This window comes from Felis catus, chromosome A3 (genome assembly GCF_018350175.1).
Source record: "Felis catus isolate Fca126 chromosome A3, F.catus_Fca126_mat1.0, whole genome shotgun sequence".
In the NCBI taxonomy this organism is placed as follows: Eukaryota; Metazoa; Chordata; class Mammalia; order Carnivora; family Felidae; genus Felis; species Felis catus.
In genome coordinates, this window is record NC_058370.1 from 10689227 (window position 1) to 10704962 (window position 15736).

Consider the following 15736-nt stretch of genomic DNA (forward strand, 5'->3'; position numbering starts at 1 on the left):
CTCTCTCTCTCTCTGCCTCTCCCTCTCCCTCCCTCCCTCCCTCTCTCTGCCTCTCCCTCTCTCCCTCCCTCCCTCTCTCTGCCTCTCCCTCTCTCCCTCCCTCCCTCTCTCTGCCTCTCCCTCTCTCCCTCCCTCCCTCTCTCTGCCTCTCCCTCTCTCCCTCCCTCCCTCTCTCTGCCTCTCCCTCTCTCCCTCCCTCCCTCTCTCTGCCTCTCCCTCTCTCCCTCCCTCCCTCTCTCTGCCTCTCCCTCTCTCCCTCCCTCCCTCTCTCTGCCTCTCCCTCCCTCCCTCCCTCCCTCTCTCTGCCTCTCCCTCCCTCCCTCTCTCTGCCTCTCCCTCCCTCCCTCTCTCTGCCTCTCCCTCCCTCCCTCCCTCTGCCTCTCCCTCCCTCCCTCCCTCTGCCTCTCCCTCTCTCCCTCCCTCTGCCTCTCCCTCTCTCCCTCCCTCTGCCTCTCCCTCTCTCCCTCCCTCTGCCTCTCCCTCTCTCCCTCCCTCTGCCTCTCCCTCTCTCCCTCCCTCTGCCTCTCCCTCTCTCCCTCCCTCTGCCTCTCCCTCTCTCCCTCCCTCTGCCTCTCCCTCTCTCCCTCCCTCTGCCTCTCCCTCTCCCTCCCTCCCTCTCTCTGCCTCTCCCTCTCCCTCCCTCCCTTTCTCTGCCTCTCCCACTTTCTCTCTCTCCCTCTCCCCCTCTCTCCCTCCCTCTCCCTCTTTCTCTCTCTCTCTCTCTCCCTCCCTCTCTTTCTGCCCTTGTCCCTTGCTTATGCTCTCTCTCTTTCAAAAAAAAATACCATTAGAAGAAAGAAAATAATAAAGAATAGAGCAGAAATAAATGAAATAGAAACTAAAAAAAAAATACAATAGAGCAGATCAATGAAACCAGGAGCTGGTTCTTTGAAAAGATCAACAAAATAGGACCTTGAGCCAGACTCATTTAAAGAGAGAGAGAGAGAGAGAGAGAGAGAGAGAGAGAGAGAGAGAACTCAAAAGCAGAAATGACAGAGAAAGAACCAACACCACAGAAATGCAAAAAATGATAAGAGAAAATTATGGAAACTTATATGCCTACAAATTGGATAACCTAAAAGAAATGGATAAATTCCTAGAAACGTATCACCTCCCCAAACCGAATTGGGAAGAAACAGAAAATTTGAACATACAGCTACCAACAGTGAAATTAAATCCATAATCAAAATATTCCCAAGAAACAGAAGTCCAGGACCAAATGGTTGCATAGGTAAATTCTACCACACTTTAAAGAAGAGTTAATACCTATTCTTGTCAAACTATTCCAAAAAAAAAAAAAAAAAAAAAAACAGAACAGAAAGGAAAGCTTCCAAATTCATCCCAAAGCCAGAATTACCCTGATACTGAAACCAGATAGACCCTCCAGAAAAAGAGAACCTTCTCTGATGAACCAGATGCAAAAATCCTCAACAAAACACTGGCAAAGCAACCCCAACAACACATTAAAAAAATCACTCACCATGATCACGTGGCATTTGTTCCCGGGACAAAAGGGTGGGTTCAATATCTGCAAATCACTCAACATTTACATTGCATCAACAAGAGAAAGGAGAAAAACCGTATGATCATTGCAATCGATGCAAAAAAACACTTGACAAAATACAACATCCAGTCATGATCAAAACCCTCCACAAAGCAGCTGTAGAGAGAACACACCTCAACATCATAAAGCCCTGGTATGAAACACCCACGGCAAACATCATACTGAAGGGTGAAAAGCCGAGTTTTTCCTCTCAGGTCAGCAACAAGACAAGGATGTCCACTCTCGCCACTTTTATTCAACACGGTGCTGGAGGTCCTAGCCACAGCAGTCGGACAAAAAGAAATAAAAGGCATCCAAATTTGCATTCACTAAGAGAAAAGCAAAAACTTTCACTATTTTCAGATGACATGATGCACATACAGAAAACCCTAGAGTCCACCAAAAAACTACTAAGACTGAAATGGATTCAGTAAGGTCACAGAACACAAAATCAATATACAGACATCCACTGCATTTCTACACACTAATAACGGGACAGCAGAAAGAGAAATTAAGAGAACAATCCTACTGACAACTGTACCAAAAATAAAATATTCAGGATTAAACTTAACCAAGGAGGGGGGCGCCTGGGTGGCGCAGTCGGTTAAGCGTCCGACTTCAGCCAGGTCACGATCTCGCGGTCCGTGAGTTCAAGCCCCGCGTCAAGCTCTGGCTGATGGCTCGGAGCCTGGAGCCTGTTTCCGATTCTGTCTCTCTCTCTCTCTCTCTGCCCCTCCCCCGTTCATGCTCTGTCTCTCTCTGTCCCAAAAATAAATTTAAAAAAAAATTAAAAAAAAAAAACACACAAAAAAAACAAAAAACTTAACCAAGGAGGTAAGAGACCTGTCCTCTGACAACAATAAAACGCTGATGAAAGAAACCGAAGAGGATGCAAATGAAAAGACGTTCCATGTTCACGGACTGAAAGAACAAATTGTTAAAATGTCCATACTACCCAAAGCAATCTACACGCTTAATGCAATCTCTGTTAAAAACCAACGGTTTTCGTAGAACTGGAACAAATAATCCTAATACTTGGATGGACCACAGAAGACCCCAAATAGCCAAGGCAATCTTGAATAAGAAGATCAAAACTGGAGGCATCACAATCCCACCCTTCAAGATATGCTACAAAGCTGTAGGACTCAAAACAGTATGGTGCCGGCACAGAAACAGACGCATAGATCAATGGAACAGAATAGAGAGCTTGAGAATTAACCCGTGATTACACACAGTCAATCACTCTTCGACAAAGGAGGCAAGAATATGCAATGGGGAAACAACCATCTCCTAAATAAACGGTGTTGGGAAAACCGAAGAGCTACATGCAAGAGAAGGAAACTGGACCACTTTCTTACGCCACACAGAAGTGGATCAAGGACCCGAATGTGAGACCATAAAAATCCTAGAAGCAAGCACAGGCGGTAATTTCTCTGACATCAGCCACAAAAATGTCTCCTCAGAAATAAACGTTAAGAAATTAAAAAAAAAAAAAAAAGTGGGGAGAGTGCCTGGGTGGCTGAGTCGATTAAGCGACTGACTTGGGCTCAGGTCATGATCTGGCGGTTCGTGAGTTCGAGCCCCACATGGGGCTCTGTGCCCACAGCTAAGAGCCTGGAGCCCGCTTCGGATTCTGTCTCTCTCTGTCCCCTCCCCCACTCACACACTCTCGCTCTCAAAAATAAACATTAAAAAAATTTTAAAAAGGTCTCCTCAGGCAAGGGAAACAAAAGGAAGAGTAAACTATCGGGACTACATCAAAATCAAAAGCTTCTGATGGAGGGGACAACATGGGGGCGAAGTAGGGGGAAGTAGGGGGATCCCTACTTCCCGTCTCTCAAACCAAGAAGGGCTGAAGCCAGAGGACTTGGAACCCCAAGAGTCTGGGAGGCAAAGAGACAGAGTCTACCAGGGAGACACCGGGACAACCTGAGGGGCCATAGGTGGGCGATCACCAACTGGGGGAGATAAAACGCACAGGCACGGAGGGGAGGGACCCCCTTCTGCGGGGAGACAAAGAGGAGAAAGGGCGGCCGGGAAAGCGGAGGGCTGTATCTGGACAAGATACAAGGGCTGTATCCCGGACCGGGAGGGAGAGGGATCCCGTCTCTAGCTGCAGGGCTTTGTTTGGACTGGGGTCCGCTGCCCTGTTCGCACACCTGGGGAGGAGGGGAGCCAGCCCGGGGTCCGGTGGTAGGTCAAGGGCTCGGTCTGCAGCAGGAGAAACCAGTCCCTTCCGCCCAAGTGCTGCGGGGCAGGACCACACATGGGGCCCGCACAGAGAGGGGCTTCCCCGGTGCGGGGGTGCACGGAGCAAGAGTTTAGGTCCCAGCCAAGCACCAGGGCACAGGAGTCCGCGGGGCGAGACCGGCCGCCCCATCTGCACCCACCGCACACTGAGGACGCGCGAAGGGAGTCCACCAGGTCCGTGGAGAAGAGCTTGGAGGTCGCCATGTTTGTCCCCGCCCCCACCAAGGCGGGGCCCACAGCGGAGGCGGGACCGGCCACGCCAAGCCACGCCCCTCAGCGCGGGGACCCGAGTGTCTACAGGAGCGGGATAGACACTGAGGAACCAGAGGGCCCCCTCCTCCAGACCAGCGCTGCTTCGTCCCTTGCCTGGGTTAATTCTAGGACGATTCTTATTTAGATATATTCTCCCTTCCTTTTCTCCTCCTCTCTTCCCTCCTCCAGGCTGCTTACTCTGGTTGTTGGTTTGTTTAAGCAGACATATTTAATCCATTCTCTTGCTGCTTGTTCTACACCTCCTTCTTTCCTTTCCCTCTTTCTCTGGAATGATGAAGCCGTATAGGTTTTCTGTCTGGGTGACGTTATCTTCGTTTCTCTCCCCCCCCCCCCCTTCCTTCTTTATTTTCCTTTCTCGCCTCTGGATTAAGCCATTTAGTGTCTCTGCCTGGTCCAAGTTTATTGTTTTCTTTTTCCACCCACCCCCGTCCTTTCGTCCTTTCTCTCTTTGTATGTGCTCTTCCATCAACACCGCTTCCACCCTGTTCTTTACTTGGAGCTGGTGTTTTGCTTTTGCATTGTTTTCTGGTTTTGCTTACTTGTTTGATTTGTCGATGTGTTTGCGTGTTTTTGTTTCCTGTTTATCTGTTTGTTTTCCTTTCCAGGGCTACTTCAAGGAACAAATCAAAGCACACCTGGTGGAGGGTCCAAAACATCACTACGACTAGGGAAATAAAATAACCAAAGTCAGGGGCACCTGGGTGGCTCAGTTGGTTAAGTGTCGGACTTCAGCTCAGGTCATGATCTCACAGTTTGTGGGTTTGAGCCCCACATCGGGCTCTGTGCTGACAGCTCAGAGCCTGGAGCCTGCTTCACATTCTGTGTCTCCCTCTCTCTCTCTCTCTCTCTCTCTGCTCCTCCCCAGCTCGCACTCTGTCTCTCTCTCAAAAATAAGTAAACAGTAAAAATTTTTTTTAAATAACTGAAGTCACAACAACAGAGAGCAAGTAACCGTCTCCAAAAAACACCTCCTGAAGAGCCAGGCCCTGCACAGTGTATGACCCTCCTCTAATATAGCAGTGCTTGCAGGTGCAGAGCACATAACAAGCTTTTAAAACTCAGAAGGGATAGAAAACTAGCCAAAATAACAAAATGGAAGAATTCTCCTCCAAAGAAATTCCAGGAAGAAGTGACAGCTAAAGAATTGATCCAAACAGATATAAGCAACATAACTGAACAAGAATTTAGAAGAATAGCTTTAAGTTTTAATAGCTGGGCTTGAAAAAAGCATAGAAGACAGTAGAGAATCTATTGCTGCAGAGATCAAGGAACTAAAAAGTAGTCATGATGAATTTAAAAAATGCTATAAACAAGGTACAAAATAACATGGAGGTGGCCAGAGCGCAGACTGAAGAGGCAAAGGGGGAGAATAGGTGAATTCGAAGCTAAAATTATGGAAAAAGAGGAAGCTGAGAAAAAGATTTTAAAAAATCCAGGACCACGAGGGGAGAATTAGAGAACTAAGCGAGTCCATCAAACAGCACAGTATCTGTATCATAGGAATTCCAGAAGAAGAAGGGAGAGAGAAAGGGGCTGAAGGTGCACTTGAACAAATCATAGCTGACAAACTCCCCAGTCTGGGGAAGGAAACAGACATTGAAATCCAAGAGGCACAGAAAACTCCCTTCAGATGTAACTTGAATTGATCTTCTGCACGACATATAGTGAAACTAGAAAATACAAGGATAAAGACGGGATTCTGAAAGAAGCGAGGGATAAACGGGCCTTAACATACAAGGGTAGACATAGGAGGGTAGTAGCAGACCTGTCTACTGAAACTTGGCAGGCCAGAAAGGAATGGCAGGAAACCTGCAATGTAATGACCAGGAAAAATCTGCAGCCAAGAATCCTTTATCCATCAAGCCTGTCATTCAGAAGAGGAGGAGAGATAAAGGTTTTCCCAAACAAAAACTGAAGGAATTCATCACAAAGCCAGCCCTACAAGATATCCTAAGAGGTACCCTGTGAGTGAAATGTTGCAAGGACCACAAAGTACCAGAGACATCACTACAAGCATGAAACCTACAGACATCACAATGACTCTAAACCCTTATCTTTCAATAATAACACTGAATGTAAATGGACTAAATGCTCCAACCAAAAGACATAGGGTATGAGAATGGATAAAAAAACAAGACCCATCTATTTGCTGTCTACAAGAGATTCATTTTAGACCTGAGGACACCTTCAGATTGAAAGTGAGGGGATGGAGAACTGTCTATCATGCTACCGGAAGTCAAAAGAAAGCTGGAGTAGCCATACTTACATCAGACAAACTAGACTTTAAATTAAAGGCTGTAACAAGAGAGGAAGAAGGGCATTATATAATAATTACAGGGTCTATCCATCAGGGAGAGCTAACAATTTTAAATGTCTATGTACCGAATTCGAAAGCACCCATATATATAAAAAAATTAATCACAAACATAAGCAATCTTAGTGGTAAGAATGTGGTAATTACAGGGGACTTTAATACTCTACTTTCAACAATGGACAGATCATCTAGACAGAAAATCGGTCAAGAAACAATGGCCCTGAATGATATGCTGGACCAGATGGACTTAACAGATATATTTAGAACTCTACATCCTGAGGCAGCAAAATATACTTTCTTCTCGAGTGCACGTGGAACATTCTCCAAGATAGATCACATACTGGGTCACAAAGTAGCCCTCAATAAATATAAACTAACTGAGATCATCCATGCACATTTTCAGATCACAATGCTATGAAACTTGAAATCAACCACAGGAAAAAGTCTGAAAACATGGAGATTAAAGAACATCCTACTAGAGAACGAATGGGTCAACCAGGCAATTAGAGAAGAAGTTAAAAAATATATGGAAACAAATGAAAACAAAAACACAACAATCCAAACCCTCTGGGATACAGCAAAGGCAGTCCTAAAAGGAAAATACATTGCAATCCAGGCCTATCTCAAGAAACAAGAAAAATCCCAAATACAAAATCTAACAGCACACCTAAAGGAAATAGAAGCAGAACAGCAAAGACACCCCAAACCCAGCAGAAGAAGAGAAATAATAAAGATCAGAGCAGAAATAAACAATATAGAATCTAAAAAAGCCGTAGAGCAGATCAATGAAACCAAGAGTTGGTTTTTTTGAAAAAATAAACAAAACTGATAAACCTCTAGCCAGGCTTCTCAAAAAGAGAGAGGACCCAAGTAGATAAAACCATGCATGGAAATGGATTTATTACAACCAATCCCTCAGAAATACAAGCAATTATCAGGGAATACTATGAAAAACTATATGCCAACAAACTGGACAACCTGGAAGAAATGGACAAATTCCTAAACACCCACACACTACCAAAACTCAAATGGGAAGAAATAGAAAATTTGAACAGACCCATAACTAGTGAAGAAATTGAATCAGTTATCAAAAATCTCCCAATAAATAAGAATCCTGGACCAGATGGCTTCCCTGGGGAATTCTACCAGACATTTAAAGCAGAGTTAATACCTATCCTTCTCAAGCTGTCCTAAAAAATAGAAATGGAAGGAAAACTTCTGGACTTATTCTATGAAACCAGCATTACTTTGGTTCCCAAGCCAGACAGAGACCCAGCAAAAAAAGAGAACTACAGGCCAATATCCCTGATGAGTATGGATGCAAAAATTCTCAACAAGATACAAGCAAATCTAATTCAACAGCATATAAAAAGAATTATTCACCGTGATCAAGTGGGATTCATTCCTGGGCTGCAGGACTGGTTCAACATTCACAAAATCAATGTGACACATCACATTAATAAAAAAAAAGGACAAGAACCATATGATCCTGTCAATAGATGCAGAAAAAGCATTTTACAAAATACAGCATTGTTTCTTAATAAAAACCCTCAAGAAAGTCAGGATAGAAGGAACATACTTAAATATCATAAAAGCCATTTATGAAAAGCCCACACAGCTAATACCATCCTCAATGGGGAAAAACTGAGGGCTTTCCCCCTGAGATCAGGAACACAAGAGGGATGTCCACTCTGACCGCTGTTGTTCAACATAGTGTTGAAGTCCTAGCATCAGCAGTCAGACAACAAAATGAAATAAAAAGCATCAAAATTGGCAAAGAAGTCATGTCGCAGATGACATGATACTCTACATGGAAAAATGCAATCGATTCCACCAAAAGTCTGCTAGACTTTTACATGAATTTAGCAACGTTGCAGGGTACAAAAATCAATGTACAGAAATTGGTTGCATTTTTATACACCAATAATGAAGCAACAGAAAGAGAAATAAAGAAACTTATCCCATTTACAATTGCACCAAGAACCATAAAATACCTAGGAATAAACCTAACCAAAGATGTAAATGATCTGTATGCTGAAAACTATAGAAAGCTTATGAAGGAAATTGAAAAAGACACAAAGAAATGAAAAACATTCCATGGAAGAAAAAACATTCAGTGGAAGAATAAATATTGTCAAAATGTCAATCTACACATCCAATGCAATCCCGATCAAAATTGCACCAGCATTCTTCTCGAAGCTAGAACAAGCAATCCTAAAATTTGCATGGAACCACAAAAGACCCCGAACAGCCAAAGTAATATTGAAGAAGAAAACCAAAGCGGGAGGCATCACAATCCCAGACTTTAGCCTCTACTACAAAGCTGTAATCATCAAGACAGTATGGTGTTGGAACAAAAACAGACACATAGACCAATGGAATAGAATAGAGAACCCAGAATTGGACCCACAAACGTATGGCCAACTAATATTTGACAGAACAGGAAAGAGTATCCAATGGAAAAAAGACAGTCTCTTTAACAAATGGTGCTGAGAGAACCGGACAGCGACATGCAGAAGAATGAAACTAGACCACTTTCTCACCCCATTCACAAAAGTAAACTCCAAATGGAGAAAGACCTGAATGTGAGACAGGAAACCATCAAAACCCTAGAGGAGAAAGCAGGCAACAACCTCTTTGACCTCCCTCAGCCACAGCACTGTCTTGCTCGACACATCTCCAAAGGCAAGGGAATTAAAAGCAAAAATGAACTATTGGAACTATTGAAACAGTATACAGTATACAGGTTCTTCAAAAAATTAAAAATACAACTACCATATGATCCAGTAATCGCACTGCTGGGTATTTACCCAAGGAATGCGAAAACACTAGTTCAAAAAGGTATATGCACCCGTATGTTCACTGCAGCATTATTTACAAGAGCCAAGTTATGGAAGCAGCCCCAGTGTCCATCTGTTGATGAATGGATAAAGATGTGGCCTATGTATATAATGGAATATCATTCAGCCATAAAAAAAAGAAGGAAATCCTGCCATTTCCAACAGCGTGGATGGATCTAGAAGGAATTACGCTAAATGAAATAAGTCAGAGAAAGACAAATACCATATGATTTCACTCATATGGGGAATCTAAAAACAAACAAACAAACAAAACCCAAATGAACAAAGAAAAAAAGGGACAAACCAACAACCAGACTCTTACCTATAGAGAACAAACAGATGGTTACCAGAGGGGAGGGTGGGGCACGGGTGAAATAAGTGAAGGGGGTTAAAGGGTACGCTTGTCATGATGAGCAACTGAGTAATATATCAAAGTGTTGAATATCTGTTTTATATACCTGAAACCGATATAACACTATATGTTTAGTATACTGGAATTAAAATTTTTAAAAGGAAAAAAACAAAAACAAAAGCAAAGTCATTTGTGTTTGAGGAGCCCGGGTAATTTTTTTTTTTAATTTTTTTTCCAACATTTATTTATTTTTGGGACCGAGAGAGACAGAGCATGAGCGGGGGAGGGGCAGAGAGAGAGGGAGACATAGAATCGGAAACAGGCTCCAGGCTCTGAGCCCTCAGCCCAGAGCCTGACGCGGGGCTCGAACTCCCGGACCGTGAGATCGTGACCTGGCTGAAGTCGGACACTTAACCGACTGCGCCACCGAGGCGCCCCAGAGGAGCCTGGGTAATTGAGTGAACTATGTGAGTCATGTTTTCTGAACAAGGTTGGGCCAAACTTTCTCCGAAAAGGGCTACCCACTCCAAACTTCTCAACAGTCCCTGCCTTCACCCTCTCGGTAAGATTCAGAAGTCGAGCATGGTAAATGGCCCAACATGGAGTTATCACCAAGGAGATGGAAACCGTGGCCCTATTCCAGGATTTCTTGGTTTGCTAGAAATTTCAAACCCCGAAACTCCGCACACAAAGCACCATGAGCTTCAGACACAAAGTACAATGACATCCCGATCTTAACTGTTGTTTGGCGGCTGGGAGATGACAGCCTTCTATGAGCCGCTGCTGAAACTTCCAGGGAACACCCCCACAGCCATTGCTGCTGGTCCTCAAAGTGTCAGGGGGTGGCTGTGATCTGATCGAGAGCCCTCTGCACTTAATGACGTCAGGAGAGCTCTTGAGGAAGGGGCATTCACAGGACAACCTTGGCACCGGGTTTACACTCACATGTACACTCCCCAGACTCATATGCAATAGCCACTGTGACTTCTCCACTCAGCCATAAGCCATTTCTAGTTCGATGCGCATCCAATCTTCCCAAGTCCCAGTCTCCTCTGTCCCCAACCCCGGGCCATCCATAGACACCAGTCTTCCCCGTTAGTTTGTGACAACCGCCTAACCATCCCGAAGTCGAACCCCCAGGAGTGACCCTGGATCCCTCACTGTCCCCAGGGCCCACACCTCTGCAAACCCTGGTGGGTCTGTCTCTGAAGTTACCTCTTGGCTTCATGCCCACTGAACCACTTCCATTCTGCCTGGCTGAGAAGGCAGCCCCCTCCCTGCCCTCACTGACCACTCCCTGCCCTCACTGACCAGATTGAGCCTCAAGAAAATGCAGGGGCTTCCTTTTGCAATTATTTTGTTCCAGCTGTGAGGTGTGACTGACAAATAAGAAGTCTATGTATGTAAGGTATACACAATGCACACACACACACACACACACACACACACACACACACACACACACAAAGATACACGGTATCTTGATATATGCAAACACTGTGTGGTGATTGCCAAAAATCAAAATATTTAACATGTCATCTCATAGTTACCTTTTTGGGTGTGTGGTGAGGACACATGAGATCTACTCTCTTAGCAAGCTTCAAATATAATTATTAACTCTAGTTACCATGATGTACCTTAGCGTTCTAGAACTTACTGATCTCATAACTGAAAGTCTGCGCCCTCTCACATCCCCCTATTTCCCTTACCCCCCAGCCCTGGTAACCAGCATTCTACTCTGTTACTAGGAGTTTGACGTTTTTTTAGATTCCACATATACGTGGGATCATACACTATTTGTCTTTGACTTATTTCACTTACATAACGTCCTCTAGTTTCATCCATACAGTCTCTAATGGTACGACATCCTAAATAATATTCCATATGCCACATTTTCCATATCCATTCATCCATCGACGGACACTCAGGGTTTACTTTGAACCTGTATAGATCGCTTTACCTAGTATGGAGAATTTAACAATTCTTCCAATTCATGGGCATGGGGGTATCTTTCCATTTATTTGCGTCTTCCTCAGTTTCCTTCAATGTTGTATAGTTTCCAGGCTAGATCTTTAGCCTCCTTGATTAAATTTATTCCGAAATATTTTATTCTTTTCGATACTATTGTAAACAGGATCTTTTTCTTAATTTTTTAGATAGTTCATTGTTCGTGTAGAGAAATGCAGCCGAGTTTTGTTAATGTTGTATGCTGCCACTTCACTGAACTCATTCGTTCTTGAAGTTTGTTTAGCGGAGTCTTTAGAGCTTTTTACACAGAAGAGCCGTTCATCTGCAAGCAGACAATTTTGCTTCTTCCTTTCCAATTTGGATGCCTTTTATATGTCTTTCTTGCTTAATAGCTCTGGCTAGGAATTCTAGTGCTATGGTGAATAGAAGACCTTGTTCCTCATTTAAGAGGAAAAGCTTTTAGCTTTTCATTGTTGAGCAGGAGATTAGCTGTAGGCTTGTCCCATACAAACTTTAGCAAGTTGAGGTACATTCCTTCCGTACCTAATTTGTTGAGCGTTTTTATCATTAAGGATGAATTTTGCCAAATGCTCTTTGTGCAGCTATGGAAATGATGATCTAATTTTTATTCTTCATTTTGTTCAAGTGGTATATCGTACTTACTGATGTGTGTATCCTGAAACATCCCTGCAAACCAAGGATAAATTCCGATTATGGTATAGAAACCTTTCGATGTGCTGTTGAATTTGGTTTGCTAGTATTCTGCTGAGGGTTTTTGCATCTGTGTTCATCAGAGATATTGGCCTATCATTTCCTTTGCTTGTAGTGTCCTTGGTCTGGCTTTTGTAGCAGGGTAATGTGGACCTCATAAAATGAGTTTGGTTGAGCGTCCGACTTCAGCCGGGTCACGATCTCGCGGTCCGTGGGTTCGAGCCCCGCGTCGGGCTCTGGGCTGATGGCTCGGAGCCTGGAGCCTGTTTCTGATTCTGTGTCTCCCTCTCTCTCTGCCCCTCCCCCGTTCACGCTCTGTCTCTGTCTCTCTCTCTCAAGAATAAATAAATATTGGGGCACCTGGGTGGCGCAGTCGGTTAAGCGTCCGACTTCAGCCAGGTCACGATCTTGTGGTCTGTGGGTTCGAGCCCCGCGTCGGGCTCTGGGCTGACGGCTCAGAGCCTGGAGACTGTTTCTGATTCTGTGTCTCCCTCTCTCTCTGCCCCTCCCCCGTTCATGCTCTGTCTCTCTCTGTCCCAAAAATAAATAAACGTTGAAAAAAAAATTAAAAAAAAATTAACTTTAAAAAACTTGGGGCGCCTGGGTGGCGCAGTCGGTTGAGCGTCCGACTTCAGCCAGGTCGCGATCTCGCGGTCCGTGAGTTCGAGCCCCGCGTCGGGCTCTGGGCTGGTGGCTCGGATTCTGTTTCCGATTCTGGGTCTCCCTCTCTCCCTGCCCCTCCCCCGTTCATGCTCTGTCTCTCTCTGTCCCAAAAAGAAATAAACGTTGAAAAAAAAAATTAAAAAAAAAATGAGTTTGGAAATACTCCCTGCTCTGCAATTTTTTGGAAGGGTTCAGAAGGACTGGCATTCATTTTTCTTTAAATCTTTGATATAATTCACCAGTAACGCCATCTGGTACTGGGTTTTTCTTTGTTGGGAGATATTTGATTACTAGTAAGGAGATTGAATCAGTAATCTTTTCATATTTCCTTTTTCTTCATGATTCAGTCTCGGTAGGTTGTCTGTTTCTAGAAATTTGTCCATTTCTTCTAGATTATCCAATATATTGATATATATATTTGTTCACAGTAGTCCCTTATGATCTTTATATTTTTTTGTTATCAGATGTAATTTGCACATGATATATACAGGCAACTTTATAGATTCCACCAAAAAACTGTTAGAACAAATTTGGTGACATTATAGGATACAAAAATCATTATACAAACATCAGTTACGTTTCTATACACTAACAAACCATCAGGAAGAAAAATCAATCCTAAAAGAATAAAATACCTAGGAATGAATTTAACCAAGGAGGTGAAAGATCTGTGTATTGAAAACTGTAAGTTACAGGTGAAGGAAATTATAGAGGATGGAAAGATACCCCAAGCCCATTCTACCTAAAGCAATCTACAGATTTAAACCCTCTCAAAACTCCAATGGTAGTTTTTACAGAAGTAAAAAGAATCCTAAGATTTGTATGGGGCCACAAAAGACCCCAGACAGCCACAGCAATCGTGAGAAAGACAGACAAAGCTGTAGGTATCACATGTCCTGATTTTAAATTCCATCACAAAGCTATTGTAATCAAAACAGTATGGTACTGGCATAAAAACAGACACACAGGTCAATGGGACAGAATAGAGAGTCCAGCAATAAACCCATGCATATATGGCCGGTTAATTTACAACAAAGGAGCCAAGAATAAACATGGGGAAAGAACAGTCTCTTTAATAACTGTTATTTAATAACAGTCTATTTAATAGCTGGAAAAGCTGGGCAGCCACATGAAGAAGAATGAAACTGGACCCCTACCTTATGCACAAAAACCAATTTAAAAATGGACTCAAGGGGCGCCTGGGTGGCTCAGTCGGTTGGGCGTCCGACTTCGGCTCAGGTCATGATCTCGTGGTCCGGGAGTTCAAGCCCTGCGTTGGGCTCTGTGCTGACGGCTCAGAGCCTGGAGCCTGTTTCAGATTCTGTGTCTCCCTCTCTCTCTGCCCTTCCCCCATTCATGCTCTGTCTCTGTCTCAAAAAAATGAATAAATGTTAAAAAAAAAATTAAAAAAAAATGGACTCAAGACTTATCAGAAGATCCGCAACCATGAAACTCCTAGAAGAAAACACAGTAAGCTCCTGGACATCAGTCTTGGCAATGATGTTTTGAAGTTTTGACATCAAAAGCACAGAGACTAAATGCAAAAACAAACCAGCCAAAAAAAACCCACCCCAAACCAAGTCTAAACAAAAAACCGAAAAAAAATGAAAAATTCAAAAGAAACGCCACTGCATCAAGCTAAAAAAATCCCTACACAGTTTTTTTAAAGAAGGAATCCATCAACAAAACGAAAAGCCAACTTACAAAATGGGAGAAAACATTTGCAAATCTAGTAAGGGGTTAATATTTGAAATATACAAAGAACTCATGACTCAATGGCAAAACAAGCAAACAATCCAGTTTAAAACATGGGCAGAAGAACCATATAGACATTTTTCCAAAGAAGAATGCAAATGGCCAACAGGTGCCGTGAAAAGATGCTCAACGTCACTCACCATCAGAGACGTGTGAATCATAACCCCAGCGAGATGTCACTTCATGCCTGTTAGGATGGCAGTTATCAAAAAGAGATTAAGTGTGGGTGAGGATGTGAAGGGAGCCTCTTTACACTGTGGGTGGGAATGTAATTTGGTGCCTCCACGATGGAAAACAGAATGGGGGTTCCTCAAAAAACTACCAGAGGATCCAGCAATCCGACTTCTGGGTGTAGATGCAAAGGAAATGCAAAGCCCAAGAGAGATCTGCACTCCCAGATTCACTGCAGCTGCTGTCCCAGTAGCTAAGACACAGAAACCACCCAAGTATCCGTCAGTGGGTGAATGGATAAAGAAGATGTATGTATACAGAGTGGAGTATCATGCGGCTGCGGGAAAGATACCCTGCTTGTTTGCGGCTGGCATTGTGCTAAGTGAAATCTGCCAGACACAGAAAGACAACTACCGCATGGTTTCACTTTTCCGTGGAGTCTAATTTAAAAAATAATAAAACATCCAACTCAAAGAAACAGAGAGTAGACAAGTGGTGACCGGGGGAAGCAGGGAGAGGTTGGGAAATCGTACAGATGCTCAGCTAGAAGACGAGCGTGTTCTCAGGATCTAACACACGGCATGGTGATAATGGTTGAGAACATGTCGTGTAACTGACATTTGTTAAGAGAAGACAATCTAAATGTTCTGTCTCACACACACAAAGATCACTATGTGAAGTGACGAATGTGGCAATTAACTAGATGGAGGAAACCCTATTTACGAGGCATATGCCCTAGATTAACGCATCGGATGTACCCTGGAAGCAGATTACAATTCTGTCAGTGTTATTCTTCAATAAAGCCGAAAACAAAGTTCTGTAGGAGAAGGAGGGTAAACAGCTCCTGGTTGCCTATTTTTCTATTTTGCTGACATTTTTTTTTTTTTTTTTTTTAA

General features: G+C 43.5%; 1 long non-coding RNA gene across 1 annotated transcript in view; it reads right to left on the bottom strand.

The window, feature by feature from the left end:
* The window catches only part of LOC102901193, a 35748-nt gene extending 23250 nt beyond the window's left edge, over window positions 1–12498 (bottom strand). The window contains exon 1 of the long non-coding RNA XR_006595082.1: window positions 11123–12498. This is a non-coding gene — a long non-coding RNA (uncharacterized LOC102901193). The remainder of the gene's footprint in view (window positions 1–11122) is intronic.
* Window positions 12499–15736: the final 3238 nt, after the last annotated feature.